This window comes from Camelus ferus, chromosome 15, assembly GCF_009834535.1.
Source record: "Camelus ferus isolate YT-003-E chromosome 15, BCGSAC_Cfer_1.0, whole genome shotgun sequence".
Lineage (NCBI taxonomy): Eukaryota > Metazoa > Chordata > Mammalia > Artiodactyla > Camelidae > Camelus > Camelus ferus.
In genome coordinates this window covers 54326590-54340392 of record NC_045710.1, presented here as the reverse complement: position 1 = coordinate 54340392, position 13803 = coordinate 54326590, and the positions used below count along the sequence as shown (strand labels likewise).

The 13803-nt window shown below is 45.4% G+C and overlaps 1 pseudogene; it reads left to right on the top strand.

Moving 5' to 3' along the window:
• Positions 1-2390: 2390 nt before the first annotated feature.
• LOC102506102 lies at positions 2391-3463 on the top strand (annotated as a pseudogene).
• Positions 3464-13803: the final 10340 nt, after the last annotated feature.

Here is a 13803-nt window from a genome sequence, read left to right as displayed (position 1 = left end):
CATCAGACTCCTAATTGTCAAAGTCTGTGGATGCTTCTCAGGTCTTTTCTTGAGGGACCTCTCTGTTACATTTGACATTGCTGGCAATTCTTTCCTTCTTGAAATCCATTCTATGGGGGTGATTGTGTTTGGCTGTTTTGGTAAATTCGGGGACTTCTGTGTCATTAGGTATGTACACCTTCATCTTTGCTAAATAACACCAAGGCACTTTCCAGAAGGGTTGTGGAATTTCACACCCCCACCAGTAGTGTGCGATAGTCTAACTAGATTATTTAAAGACAAGAATTGGTAGATCTGGGATGTGCTGGGTCTCTGCTCCCTGGCATTTGCTCAGTTCCCCCTTTTCACCTTCTTCCCGCAGATTTTTTCCTCTCCTGTGAGCTTACATCCTGCTGTTGGCCTAAGCCAACCCCACCACCGTCTCTACTCTCTCCTCCAACACAAACCAACTGAGAGCTTTAAACCCAGCTTCCTAAAACCTCATTTGCATTTTCAAAATCATCAGTGGTTTCCTAGGGCAGTCAAATAAAGTCTGAAATCCTTGGATTAGCACCCAAAAACCTTCCTCTGCCTGGTTTCCTCATTTTTTCCAAGATTTATCTCCCCCCTACTCCCTAAGGGGGTGCAATCGAATCCAACCAAGGGAACTCATCCTGCTGGTGGGAGTGTAAATTGGTACAACCACTCTGCAAAAACAATGTGGCAATGTTTAATAAAGAAGGAAATACACCTGCTGGATGACCAAGCAGTTTCACCTTTTATGTGTGTACCAGGGCACATGAATAAGAGTGCTTACATAGCATTGTTTGTAGGTGCTCAAACATGGAAACAACCCAAATACCCATCAAGAGTAAAATGGATAAGTAAGTTCCAGTCTCTGCATCCTTCTTCACTCTGCCCCGCCATTGACCCTAGGTCAGTGAGTATGTTTCTTTTGCAGATATAGCTCTGTTTAAAACTACCTATTTTCCAAAATAGAGAGTTAGGGTTATTTCCAATGAAAAATGAATTTCCAATATCATTGTGGTAATATGTAGGAACATTCCAGCGGGGAAGGTATAGCTCAGTGGTAGTATGCATGAGGTCCTGGGTTCAATCCCCAGTACCTCCATTTAAAAAATAAAATAAATAAATGAACCTAATTACCTACCCCCTCAAAAAAAAATATGTAGGAACATTCTAACAAGTTGAGGTCACATTTTATCATTCTATTAATCTAAGTGCTCCTTTTCTTTTTTTTAATTCACTTTTTAAAATGTATACACATTTGGGGGAAGGATATAGCATCAGTGGTAGAGCACGTGCTTAGCATGCACAAGGTTGTGGGTTCAATCCCCAGTACCTCCATTAAAAACAACAATAATAAACTTTTTAAAAAATAAAAAACACTTTAAAAGTAAAAATAAAATATATACACATTAAATGGAGTATAACCTATTAAAGTATTGAATCACCGGGTTGTACAGTTGAAACTAATATAATATTGTAAATTGACTATACGTCAATAATTAATTAATTAATTAGCACATGTATTAAAAATAATAAAATAAAATCTATATACAGTCTCTTTTGGGGTTCAGTTCTATAAGTGTTAACTAATGGATACAGCCTATCCTTTCCTTTTTTTTTTTACAAAGGAGTATCAAGATGGGCTTAAGGTAGTGTCTTAGATAATGTTCACTGGGGCCTTGGAAAACAAAGTTTCATTTCACACCTTGGTAGGTGGGTTGTGTTTACTCTTATGAGTTCATGAAAGTGAAGTTCCACCTTGGTCCTTGCTCAACTGTTTAGCTCCTGATCGCCTGCCAGGACGGCCAGTCCTGGGCTGACCCTTTTCACTAGAATCAGAAGGGTCTCTTCTGGCAAAACAGGCCTGGCTTTTACTCTCTACTGGAAATGAACAAGCTGTTGCTGCAGGTGAAGGGCCCAGCCAGGGCTCTTTCTAAACCAGGTGCCCTTGGCTACGGAGTATGTGTATGACCTAAAACTCCAGAGGAGGGTCTGCCATATCTGAGCTACCTTACCTTCTAGACAGTGTCAAAATGTGATGGCCTAAGCATTGAGGGAGAGTGAATACTTGTCCCCTCACTTCTCCAAGAAAGGCAGGGAACATTGGGCCATTTAATCATATAGTAATCACACAGTTTTCAAAGCACCTTGAATCAGCTAACTGTTTAACCACAAGCCCACCATTCCATTCCATTTGCTCCGACATTATGGAAAAAAATCAAAATTTTAATTAATAGGAATAAAATTCTAGAAATACCTGCAACCCATCAAGAGACCAGCCAATGTCTCACCCAGTATTTCACCCCTTCCCTTGCCTGTTGTTTTGACCTTTCCACTTCAGTGGGTGACTTCACAAAAATGGGATGCTAGGCCTCACCAAGATGGTGACCTCGACGGCCAGCCTCTCTAGGTGGGTAGGGATTAGCATCTCCTATAAGTTCCCAGGTGATGCTAATGCTGTTGGTCAAGGGACCACACTTGGAGAATCCCTGCTATAAATCAAACTAACTATTTATAGGAAATGTGAAAGGTACAGGAATCTATTAACACCATGAGGATGCATTAAAAAAAATGGACTCTAAGAAATAGTTCCTTCAACAAATAAATTATAAGGAAAAAGCAAGCAGGGAAGAATTTAGAGATTAATGGAAACTTAATAGGCATGGAGAGCAAAGCCAAGATACCAGCCCGGAAGGAGTAGGAGCCTAGTCCTGCACATGAAGCTGGACATTAGCGTCTACCAGACTCTGCCACAGGTTTCCAGTGGTGGCTACTGGCTAAATGCATTGCAGCCTGCTTAGACTGTTCACATCCAAATCACTTTAAAGGGAAAGACTGTCTATATCAACTTGAGTATTAAGTATCATGGGAGCTCTCTGCCCAGGCACCAGTAGAACAAAATCCTGGCTGAGGAGACGTGACAGATTCCAGGTTCTCTTTTATAATTTCGCTCCAGGATGACACTGGACATAGTGCTTTCACTGTCATTTGCTTCATAGATCAGGGTGGTATCTTTGCAAAACTACTTCAAGTGGGTAAAGCAGATATCTGAGATGTCCAGGGAATCTCAGGAAATGGACACTCACCCCAAACTGAATCTGGGCTTCAAGGAAGGACAGATCATCAAGTAAAGCAATGGGAACATTACCACCAAAAGATGGTGTGTTTCTAAGTGCAGGACTGTAAGAGACTAGGGGGCCTAAGTTTACTCCCATCCCACCTGGAGGCAAAGTCACTATTCCCCCTCCATCCTCCAAGATTGCCGTCAATATTCAGGTCGCCCCACTACCCATTCCAAATCTAACCTTGGAAGCAGTGATGCAGATTTCCTTTTAGGGTGAGATTCTCCTGCTCCAGTCATGACAGCAGCTCCAGTCTCTGAGCAATGACCTGAGGAGACTTTGGCACTGCATCCAGCTCTGTTCCAAACCTGGCACCACAGCTATCCAACTGAGACCAGGTCTGAATAGCACTGGCAGGACATCAAAGACAGACTTGAAGAATAAAAATGCCCTTGAGAAGACAGGGAAGAAAACCCCACCCTTGAGGAAGAAAATGGAGGAGGTACAGAAGGTAGACCTGATAAAGAGACTCTTACAATGTATGATGTATGGGTTTGGGGATGATCATAATCCTTGTACTGAGCCAGTGGATATTCCTGAGGACCTTGTCATAGTGTCCATCACTGGAATGACTCAAGGCAATGTAAACTGGAAGACAGGGTCAAGTGCGAATTGAAGATATCAACTTCTTGATTTGAAGGGATCCAGGAAGTTTGCTACTAAGTCTTACTTACTATGGATGAAGAATTGAAACAAACTAGAAAAGCATTTGATGATGGCTCCTATGGATCTTGACATCTTTAATAATTTCTGAAGCTTCATTATTTTCTGGGACAACCATATATAGCAACTGAATATTTTCTACAGTAAAGTGCTGATATCTAACTATGTAAATAAAAGATGGAGAAACACAAGATTTTCATGTCTTTTGATTTCAGAATGATATTTTAAGTGCCTACCACATTTAAATTACTTATTAGGTTTTAATGACCACACAAAAGTTGAAGTATCTTGCAAACCACACAGGTCCTTTTGACTATCTGAAAGATGTATTACATGTCTTTGTGCCATTGTAGGCTGTACTATAACTGCTTAACATGTGAAATCTAAATGTCACCTTGGACTGTATGATAGCTGAAACATGTGTTTCATGTATTCTCATTTCTAGACAACAGAAATCTAACAGATTATTAAAGACAGTGAACTAGTTTGTGTTTTCTTAAGTAAAAGATGATATAAGAATACAGTATTTTGTAAGAATGTTTATCTGTCTCAAAAGATAAATGGTTTCTCAATAAGGAAACACAGGCCTTAAAAAATATATTAGACCAAATAGACTTAATTGATATTTATAAAGCATTCCATTCAAAAGCAGCAGAATATACATTCTTCTCAAGTCCACATGGAACCTTCTCTAGGCTAGATCACATGCTGGGCCACCAAGCAAGCCTTGGTAAATTTAAGAAAACTGAAATCATATCAAGCATCTTTTCTGACCACAACGCTATGAAGCTAGAAATCAACTATAAGAAAAAAAACTGCATTGACACAACATTGTAAACTGACTATAATTCAATAAAATAAAATTTAAAAAAAAGAAAAGGAAAGAAAAGAATGCAAAAAAACCACAAACACATGGAGGCTAAATAATATGCTACTAAACAACCAATGGATCACTGAAGAAATCAAAGAGGAAATCTAAAAATACCTACAGACAAATGAAAATAAAAACATGATGATCCAAAACCTATGGGAGGCAGCAAAAGCAGTTCTAAGAGGAAGTTTATAGCAATACAGTCCTACCTCAGGAAACAAGAAAAATCTCAAATCAACAATCTAACCTTACACGCAAAGCAACTAGAGAAGGAGGAACAATCAAAACCCAAAGTTAGTAGAAGAAAAGAAATGATAAAGATTAGAGCAGAAATAAATGAAATAGAGACTAAAAATAATTTTAAAAGATCAATGAAACTAAAAGCTGGCTCTTTGAAAAGATAAACAAAATTGATAAACTTTTAGCCAGATTCATCAAGGGAAAAAGGGAGAGGGCCCAAATCAATAAAATCAAATGAAAAAAAAAAAAGTTACAACTGACCACACAGAAATACAAAAGATCATAAGAGGCTACTATAAACAACTTTACACCAATAAAATGGAAAGGCACAATCTCCCAAGACTGAACCTAGAAGAATTAGAAAATATGAAGAGATCAATTACCAGTGCTTCAACTGAATCAGTAATTCAAAAACTCCCAACAAACAAAGGTCCAGGACCAGATGGCGTCACAGGGGAACTCTACCAAACATTTAGAGAAGAGTTAACGCCCATCCTCCTGAAACTATTCCAAAAAATTGCAGAGGAAGGAACACTTCCAAACATATTCTATGAGACCACCATCACCCTGATTCCAAAACCAAAGATATCACAGAAAAAGAAAATTACAGGCCAATACCACTGTGAACACAGATGCAAAAAGCCTCAACAAGACACTAGCAAATTGACTCCAATAATTCATTAAAAAGCTCACACACCATGATCACATTGGGTTCACCTCAGGGATGCAAGGACTTTTCAATATCTGCAAGTCAATCAGTGTGATACAGCACAGTAACAAACTGATGCATAAAAACATATGATCATCTCAACAGGTGCAGAAAAAGCTTTTGATAAAATTCAACATCCATTTATGATAAAAACTCTCCAGAAAGTGGGCTTAGAGGGAACATACCTCAACATAATAGAGGCCATATATGACACACCCACAGCTAACATCATACTCAATGGTGAGAAGCTGAAAGCATTTCCTCTAAGACTAGGCACAAGACAAGGATGCCCACTCTCATCACTTTTGTTCAACATAGTTTTGGAAGTCCTAGCCACAGCAATCAGAGGAGAAAAAGAAATAAAATGGATCCAAATTGGAAGAGAAGTAAAACAGTCACTGTTTGCAGATGACATGATCCTATACACAGAAAATCTTAAAGACACTGCCAGAGAACTACTAGGGCTCAGCAAGTAACTTGGTAGAGTTGCAGGATAAAAAATTAAGATACAGAAATCTGTTGAATTTCTATACATTAACAACAAAATATCAAAAGAGAAATTAAGGGAACAATCCCATTTACCATTGCATCAAAATGAATAAAATACTTAGGAATAAAACTACCTAAGGAGGCAAAAGACCTATAATCCAAAAATCATAAGGTGCTGATGAAAAAAACTGAAGATGACACAAGCAGATTGAAAGATATACCTACAGACTGGGAGAAAATATTTGCAAACCATGTTACTGACAAGGGCTTAGTTTCCAAAATATACAAATAGTTCATACAGCTTAATATCAAAAAAACAAACCAACCAATCAAAACATAGGCAGAAGACCAAAATTGACATTTCTTCAAAGAAGACATACAAATGGCCAATAGGCACATGAAAAAGTGCTCAGTATCACTAATTATTAGAGAAATGCAAATCAAAACTACAATGAGATGTCACTTCACAGTGGTCAGAATGGCCATCATTAAAAAGTCCACAAATGATAAATGCTGGAGAGGGTGTGGAGAAAAGGGAACCCTCCTGCTGGTGGGAATGTAGTCTGGTGCAGCCATTATGAAGAACAGTATGGAGGTTCCTTAAGAAACTAGAGTTACCATATGATCCTGCAATCCTACTCTTGGGTATATAATCTGGAGGGAACTCTAATTCAAAAAGATATATGCACCCCAATGTTTACAGCAGGACTATCTACAATACCCAAGACATGGAAGCAACCTAAATGTCTATCAATAGATGACTGGATAAAGAAGATGTGGTATGTATATACAATGGAATATTACTCGGCAATAAAAAAGAATGAAATAATGCCATTTGTAGCAACATGGATGGAGCTAGAGATTATCGTACTAAGTGAAGTCAGACAAGGACTGATATCACTTACATGTGGGATCTAAAAAGTGATACAAAAGAACTTATTCACAAAACAGAAATGGACTCATAGACACAGAAATCAAACTTAGGGTTACCAAAGGGGAAGGTGGGGAGGGGGTGGTGGAGTGGGAAGGGCTAAATTAGGAGTTTGGGATTAACATTTATACACCACTATGCATAAAACAGATAACCAACAAGGACTACTGTCCAGCACAGCAAACTGTATTGAATGTCTTGTAATAACCTAGAATGGAAAAAGAATCTGAAAAATAGGCTGAATCACTTTGCTGTACACCTGAAACTAACACATTGTACATTAACTATACTTCAATTGAAAATGGTTAAAAAAGAAAAAATAATAAAATAAAAGCTTCGTGTCTTATACATACTATTTGTCGTTGTAGGAGAACCCATTTTTCCAGATCAGAGTAAAGCTTCTAAAATAAATGCTTTCAGTGGTAGCTGGAATGGCATGCTTAAAAAGCTGATGGTAGAGGAAGCACTCGGCAGAGCGCTTTATAACATATTTGTTAGTACTTGCTCATCAGTGGGAAAGTGTACTTGACTAAAATCAAATACGGCTATGAAAACCACTTGCTCAGCTTCCTGTAGCTCAGGATATACAGATTTTGTGTATATTGCATTAAGTTATTATTGCCTTTAAAGGACTGAAATTGCATTAAAGGGATCAACAAATGCCATTTTTTGTGAAACTGAACATTTTGTGTGCTGCTTATAAACGTTATCTATAAATCAGCACTTGGGAAAGTTCTACTTTCTTAATTTGTTAATACCAGGAATAAAATATGAAAAATTAAACAGAAAACAAATCACCCGGTGGGGGGGGGGCATCAATCTTTGAAACTCCCCAGTACTGAAATGACTGGGCAGTCTTTGTCTCAGCTTCCCCACTGCATGTGAGCGGGTTTATGCCATTCCCCTTTGTTGTTGTGCAGCCAAGGGAGGCTCTACCATGTCATTAGCAAGATGGGAACAGTGGGACGTACCATGCTTGTGGCTGACTGTGAAGGGCCAGCAAGCCAGGGAGCAAGGACCTGTGACATCTGAAAAATTCTTCTCCACCTTTCAAATTCCTCAAAGTCTTTCAGTCATCTCATGACCCTCATATGTCTCTTTGTAAAGTCCTATTTAGCCATTTCAGGGGACAAAAAGCCACTTCTTTCTCCACTAAGCCACTCTCTGAAAACGGACAGGCTGGCCTCAGTGCTTACAAATCCAGGCTTCTGGCAGGGATGGGGAAGGAGAAAGCCGTCTTTCCTGGTCACTGTTCTGTGCCCTTCCTCACCGCACCCAGGCCTGACCGCACCTCCATCGCCCTCCTGTGCGTTCGCATCTCTTCCTATGATAAAGGGCCGGTGTCGGTGGCACCTCCACTATTCTGTTTCTTGAAAAGTGCAGCCTCTTTGGCCAGTTCGGTGTGGCTTGAATGAAGGAAGTTCAAAGGGCTGCTCTAGGTTAGAGTCTAAGGAAGGGTTTATTTTCTTACAGCTCCATCCAGTTGCTGCATTTGAAGCAAAGCTTCGCTTGGTATTTGTCCCATATTTAAAGTAGAGGTTTTAACATTTTTAACCTGATCTGTGGAGCAGAGGCTGAAAGCACTTCACTCTTGTTCAATACCCAGTATCTTGTTCTTCCCTTACTGCCTGGGTGTCTCTCTGGCTCCTTTGCATAAATCCTTTTCCAATCCTTTCAAATCTTCAGTATAAATTTGTTCCATCACCATCACTTGCAAAGTTGGAGTCACCGCTTCAGCTATGTGACAGGCTTCCCAAAGGTGGCTTTGGCACCCACTGCCTCAGCGGGCCCGGGCCTCTGGGAGACGGTTCTGAGCAGGCCTGAGACTTGTCCCACTGAAGTGGGCGGAGCTGGGGTGCCGATACCCCGACTCCCTGTTGGTGCTGGCTGAGACCTGCGCCCAGAGGCAGCACCTCCCCGGGAGCAGGCCAGGGAAGACTTCGGGTGAGGGCAGGGGGGCACAGGACACCGTTGGCTTTTACGTGAAGAACGAATGATGAGGGGATATGGGCGGGGCCGTGTGCACAGACCCCCTTCCCTGTTCTCAGGCCTGGTTCTGTCGCCGAGGTCTCACTCCCCGTCAGTCCCTAGGGAGCCTTTCCTAACGGCCAGTTAGAAACAACACCGCCTCGTACTCTATGCCCCTCCCCTGCTGGTTTTGCTTTATAGCACTTACCACTCCCTCATGCATTATGTGTGTGGGTTTTTCTTGCCTGAATCATTTCAGTGCGGGAAGAGACAGCACACAAATGTTTAACGCATCAGGCAGTCGTGAGCGCAGGGGAGGAAGAGTTAGGAACGTCGTCCGGGGAGGGGCTGCTACTGTATTCGGCAGCTTGTGTGTGGCGGGGGGTCCTCTTCCACAAGATGTCACTGAGTGGACAGAAACCTTTAGGGAATGAGGGAGTGAGAAAGCTTCCCAGGCAAAGGAGACAGCAGGTACAAAGGTCCTGAGGTGGAAGCACGTTTGGCGTATCTGAGGCCAACGCTGCGGGAGCACAGGCTTGAAGGGGAGAGGAGGCAGGTGAGGTCAGGCAGGTGGCGGGGAATCTGACAGACGGTTTGGTCTCGGTAAGGACTTGGGATTTTACTCTGCGAATTAGTCAGGGTTAAAAAAAAAAACCAAAAAAAAAACTAGCTGCCCTCCAGCCACATGCCGCCCGCGCGGCCGGGCCCTCCCGCACACAAAGCCGGGGGAGCGCGCGCCTTCTCTGGTGACGGGCGCGCTCCGTCTGCTTCACTAACGGGTCATCTGAGGTAGAAAATGAGGACATCAGTTCTTCCCTCAGCACCTGTTGGGGTGTTGCATGGACTGAATGTTTGTGTCCCCTAGAACTCATCTGTTGAAATCTAATCCCCAGCGTGATGGTCTTTTTTTTTAACCAAGTGAAGTTTCGGGGCAGGGCGGGGGGCGGGCACTGAGGCCAGAAAGGCGGCGCCCTCGTGACGGGTGTCAGCGCCCCCGTAAGGGCCCAGAGGGCAGGCGGACGCTCTTTGGGCCCCGTGAGAATAGGAAGAAATCAGCCGTCTGCCGCCGGACGCGCACTGTCTCCGGAAACGGGCCACGCCGGCACCCTGAGCTGCGAGAAGCCAGTTTCCGATGTTGGTAAGCGCCCCGGTCGGTGGCGTTTTGCTACAGCAGCCCAAGCTGGGGCAGGTGCTTACGCGCTGAGGAAGGAGATCCTTGTATTGAGTTTCAAGATACATTCTCTCTCCTTGACTTCCTTTTACCTCGTTCTGGCTTCGGGTCCACTTTTTGTGTCATTGCTCTTCCCCTCTGCAGCTCTCTTCTTGCAGGGTCACGGCAGGACATCTTCAAGGTAACGTTCTCCGTACAGACACTAAAAGGAGAGTCTCTACAATCGCTCGCAACGAAGTGCTGGGAAACCAGTGTTCTCAGCCCTCCTCCTGCGCTGTGCTCTGTGTTCTCAGGATGATGACGTGATACACCTGAACTGCTGGCTCACTGAGAATGAAATGTAAGGTATATGCATATAAAGCCTATATTGGTGCAGTGATTTAGAATATGGAAGCCAAGAGACAACTCTCTGTAGTACATTACCTTTTTCCTGAATCTTACCCAAGTACACATATTGTAAAACAAATCATTTATAAGACAGTCGGGGAAATTTGAACACTGGACATTCGATGCATTATTTTTTTAGGTGCAACAATGGTACTGTAGCTTTCTTAAGAGCGCTGCCTTTTAGGGATACTAAAATACTTTTGGATGAAATGACAAAACGATGCCTCGGATTTGTTTCAAAATAATCTAGGGGGAGAGGAGTGAAGAGACAAATAGATGAAACAAGATTGGTCACGAAACAATGAAAATGGGCACATGGAGATTCACTACTCTCTACGCCAAGATTTCCTACAATAAAAAGAAACAGAACACAGGGTGGGACACGTATCTACTCTGACACCGGTTACTCCAGCGAGATGAGTCCAGGTCTCACCCTCAAACTGCCCAGCCTTCTAGGGAGAAATGGAGGCCAGACACCGCAGGCCACCCTTCTGAGGACCTCGGCAATAGGGGCCCTGCCCCGGGGAGCAGCACTGTGCCGGCTGGCACGTGGCAGGGATGGAGGGAGGCTGGGCAAATAGATGCGCTTCTCAGTACACAGAGGAGGAGAGAGCTACACGGGGCATAGCGCCTGCAGGGAGGCAGGGGAGACCGCACACCCTCAGATCCCACGTTCTCCAGGTGTTCTGGGCCTACCTGGCAGGGCTCGAGGGGTTCAGTGCTATGAAGCTTGCCCAGGGGAGCACACGTGCTTCTGGCTCGCTGGCAGCCCCCAAGCTGAGCAGGGCGGAACTGGCTCTGGGGCCTTGCATGTTCCCTGGGATCAGCCAGCAAAGACTCGGGTCTCTGTATTGCCCCGACTCCGCTTCCCACCGCGCGACAGCCCAGAAAACGGGAACCCAGCCGGTAAATTCAAACTGGGGCGAGGGGCCAGCGCCAGGAATGCGTGACTCCTCTCCAGCCTCGGCTGCTAAGAGTAGGAAGAAATAGCACCTGGCTGGAAGAAACCACCACGGCAGCCACCCACGGAAACAAGCCCAAACTGGGGTGCTGAGGGACGCCTGTCCTGGGAGACCCGAGTGATGATGATTTGTGTCCCAAGCGTTTGTCTTGGGAATGCGGCTGCTCGTATTTCATTTCCTTTTCGTTTGCTCAGTATCAGCCTCTCCCAAGCATCACTTTTTATTCAGTGCCTGAATCAAACATGCTGTCTCATTCCGTCTTTCTCTGAAGATGACCTGAGCGGAAAATACCGCCCGCAGAAGGTGCTGTTGGCCTCACGTCACAGACACAGAAGCTGAGGTTGATAAGTTAAACAGCCTCCCCAAGCTCACACAGCTTACCAGTGCAAGAGCTGAGATGTGAGCCTTATTCTTACTTCACAAAGCTGCCTCCACGTTGGGGAAGGTGATGTTGGCCCTGAGAATCTGCCCAAGAACCCCCAAGAGAGGGGAGGGGCTACCAGGAGACAGAACTGCCCTTGCAGCTGCCAGCCAGCTCTCATAGCACAACTGGCAGTGCTGGGTTTAGATGGACTGAGGAACCCATCCTTGATACAGAGTACCTCACGAGGCCTCTCTCCCCACCATCACATCCCATCTCAGCTTCCAGAAATCTCTTGGGCCCCATTAGCAGCTCCCATTATCATCTACAGGCCACGTCTGCTCCCCCTCCACCCCCCAGCACGGCCCGGCCAAGGAAGCTCTCACCACTGAGCAGCGGGACCCAGTGGTACACGTGTGTTGCTCTCTCCATTCTCCACCATGACCCAGTCTCTGTTCCCTCTATTCCAACACAGGGAACTCTGGTCAGCTCACCAGGCATTTCAGAATCACGTCACTTTCTGAACTCAGCCCACTGGACCTCTGAGCTACACCAGGAGCTGCTGACCACCTCCCCCGAATCCCTCTTCCTTGGCCCTGTGACACCTCCTCAGGGGGCCTCTGCTCCAGTGGACGATCCCTGGGGCTCTGCTGCGGGTTCTTCAGCTCCGAGAACTGCCCAGAGCCCCGCCCTCCTCCTGCCCTGTGCTCTCTCCCCAGGGGACCTGCAGCCTCACCCGACCCCCTCGACCACGCCCTGCAGGCCAGTGCCCTTCTGTTCACCGCACCGCTTCAGGGCTTGGGTGACGTGCCACGCCGCAGGGCACGGGATCTGGCTTTTCTGGGGTGAAGCGATACAATCCGGGCAGGTGAAGGGAGCCAGAGCCCGACAGGGCGAACGCGCAGCAATGACGGACGGGGGCAGAACGGAGAGGAGGTGAACTCGCGCTCTGTCCCGCCAGCAACCCCAGTGTGGTGCTTCTGTGGCGTCCACCTGAGACACCACACGTGGGCAAGCGGCTAGCTGTGTGTGCACCACCTCCCTGAGACAAAGTTTGTGTTCTCCTCTCCCTCCCTGCTCTGGGGTTGTATCTACCAATAAAGCGCCAACACTTCAGCTGTGTTTTCTAAGAAACCTGAGTTAAGGCAGAACTAAACTACGCTTGCAACCACCACGGACACGCTCCCCGCTCACGCCCCAAACTTCATCTCCACCCCAGACTCTCCACCGAGCCCTCGCCCAGCGGGTCCACCTGCTGACGGACAGCTCTGCTCGGCCGTTCTCCCACGCGCCTCAGACTCATCTCTAAACTGAAGCTCGCAGGGCCCCTCCCCGAACATGGGGCCTTCTCCCAGGTTTGGGGGGAGGCAGACATGAAAGACACCCTGAAGGCGCTGTCAGTCTGGCTGAAGTGGGAGACAGATGGGTTAACTAACAATTACAATGGAGCGGGACGCTTACTAGCGTAAAGCAACGCTGCAGGAGCGTGTGCTGAGGAGGAGAGCGCCTGCCGTGCACCAGGCTCGCGTGTGCGATCTCATTTAGCCTTTACAGCGGCCCTGTAAGGTACTGTTCCTCCCGTTTTGCAGCTGAGAAAGCAGACCGGAGATCAGAAACCTTCCCAAGGTCACAGTGCACCTAAATCTAAGCACACCAGAAAAAAAAAAAAATAATAAAAAGGTTCATATTCTTTGCTGCCCCAGAACAGGAGCACCTAGTAGGTCACAGGGATTACAGATTTCCTAAGGCAGCAATGCCTGAGCTTAATAAATGAACACGATGTCAGCTAAGGTGGCGCGGGTGGGGTGGGGGCGGGGAGGTGGAGTGGAGGGAAGGAGGTAACTGGCATTCTGAGCAGTGGGAAGAGGCCTGAGCCATCACAGGGCGGCAGAGAAGCTGCAGGGGGCCACTGAGGCTGGA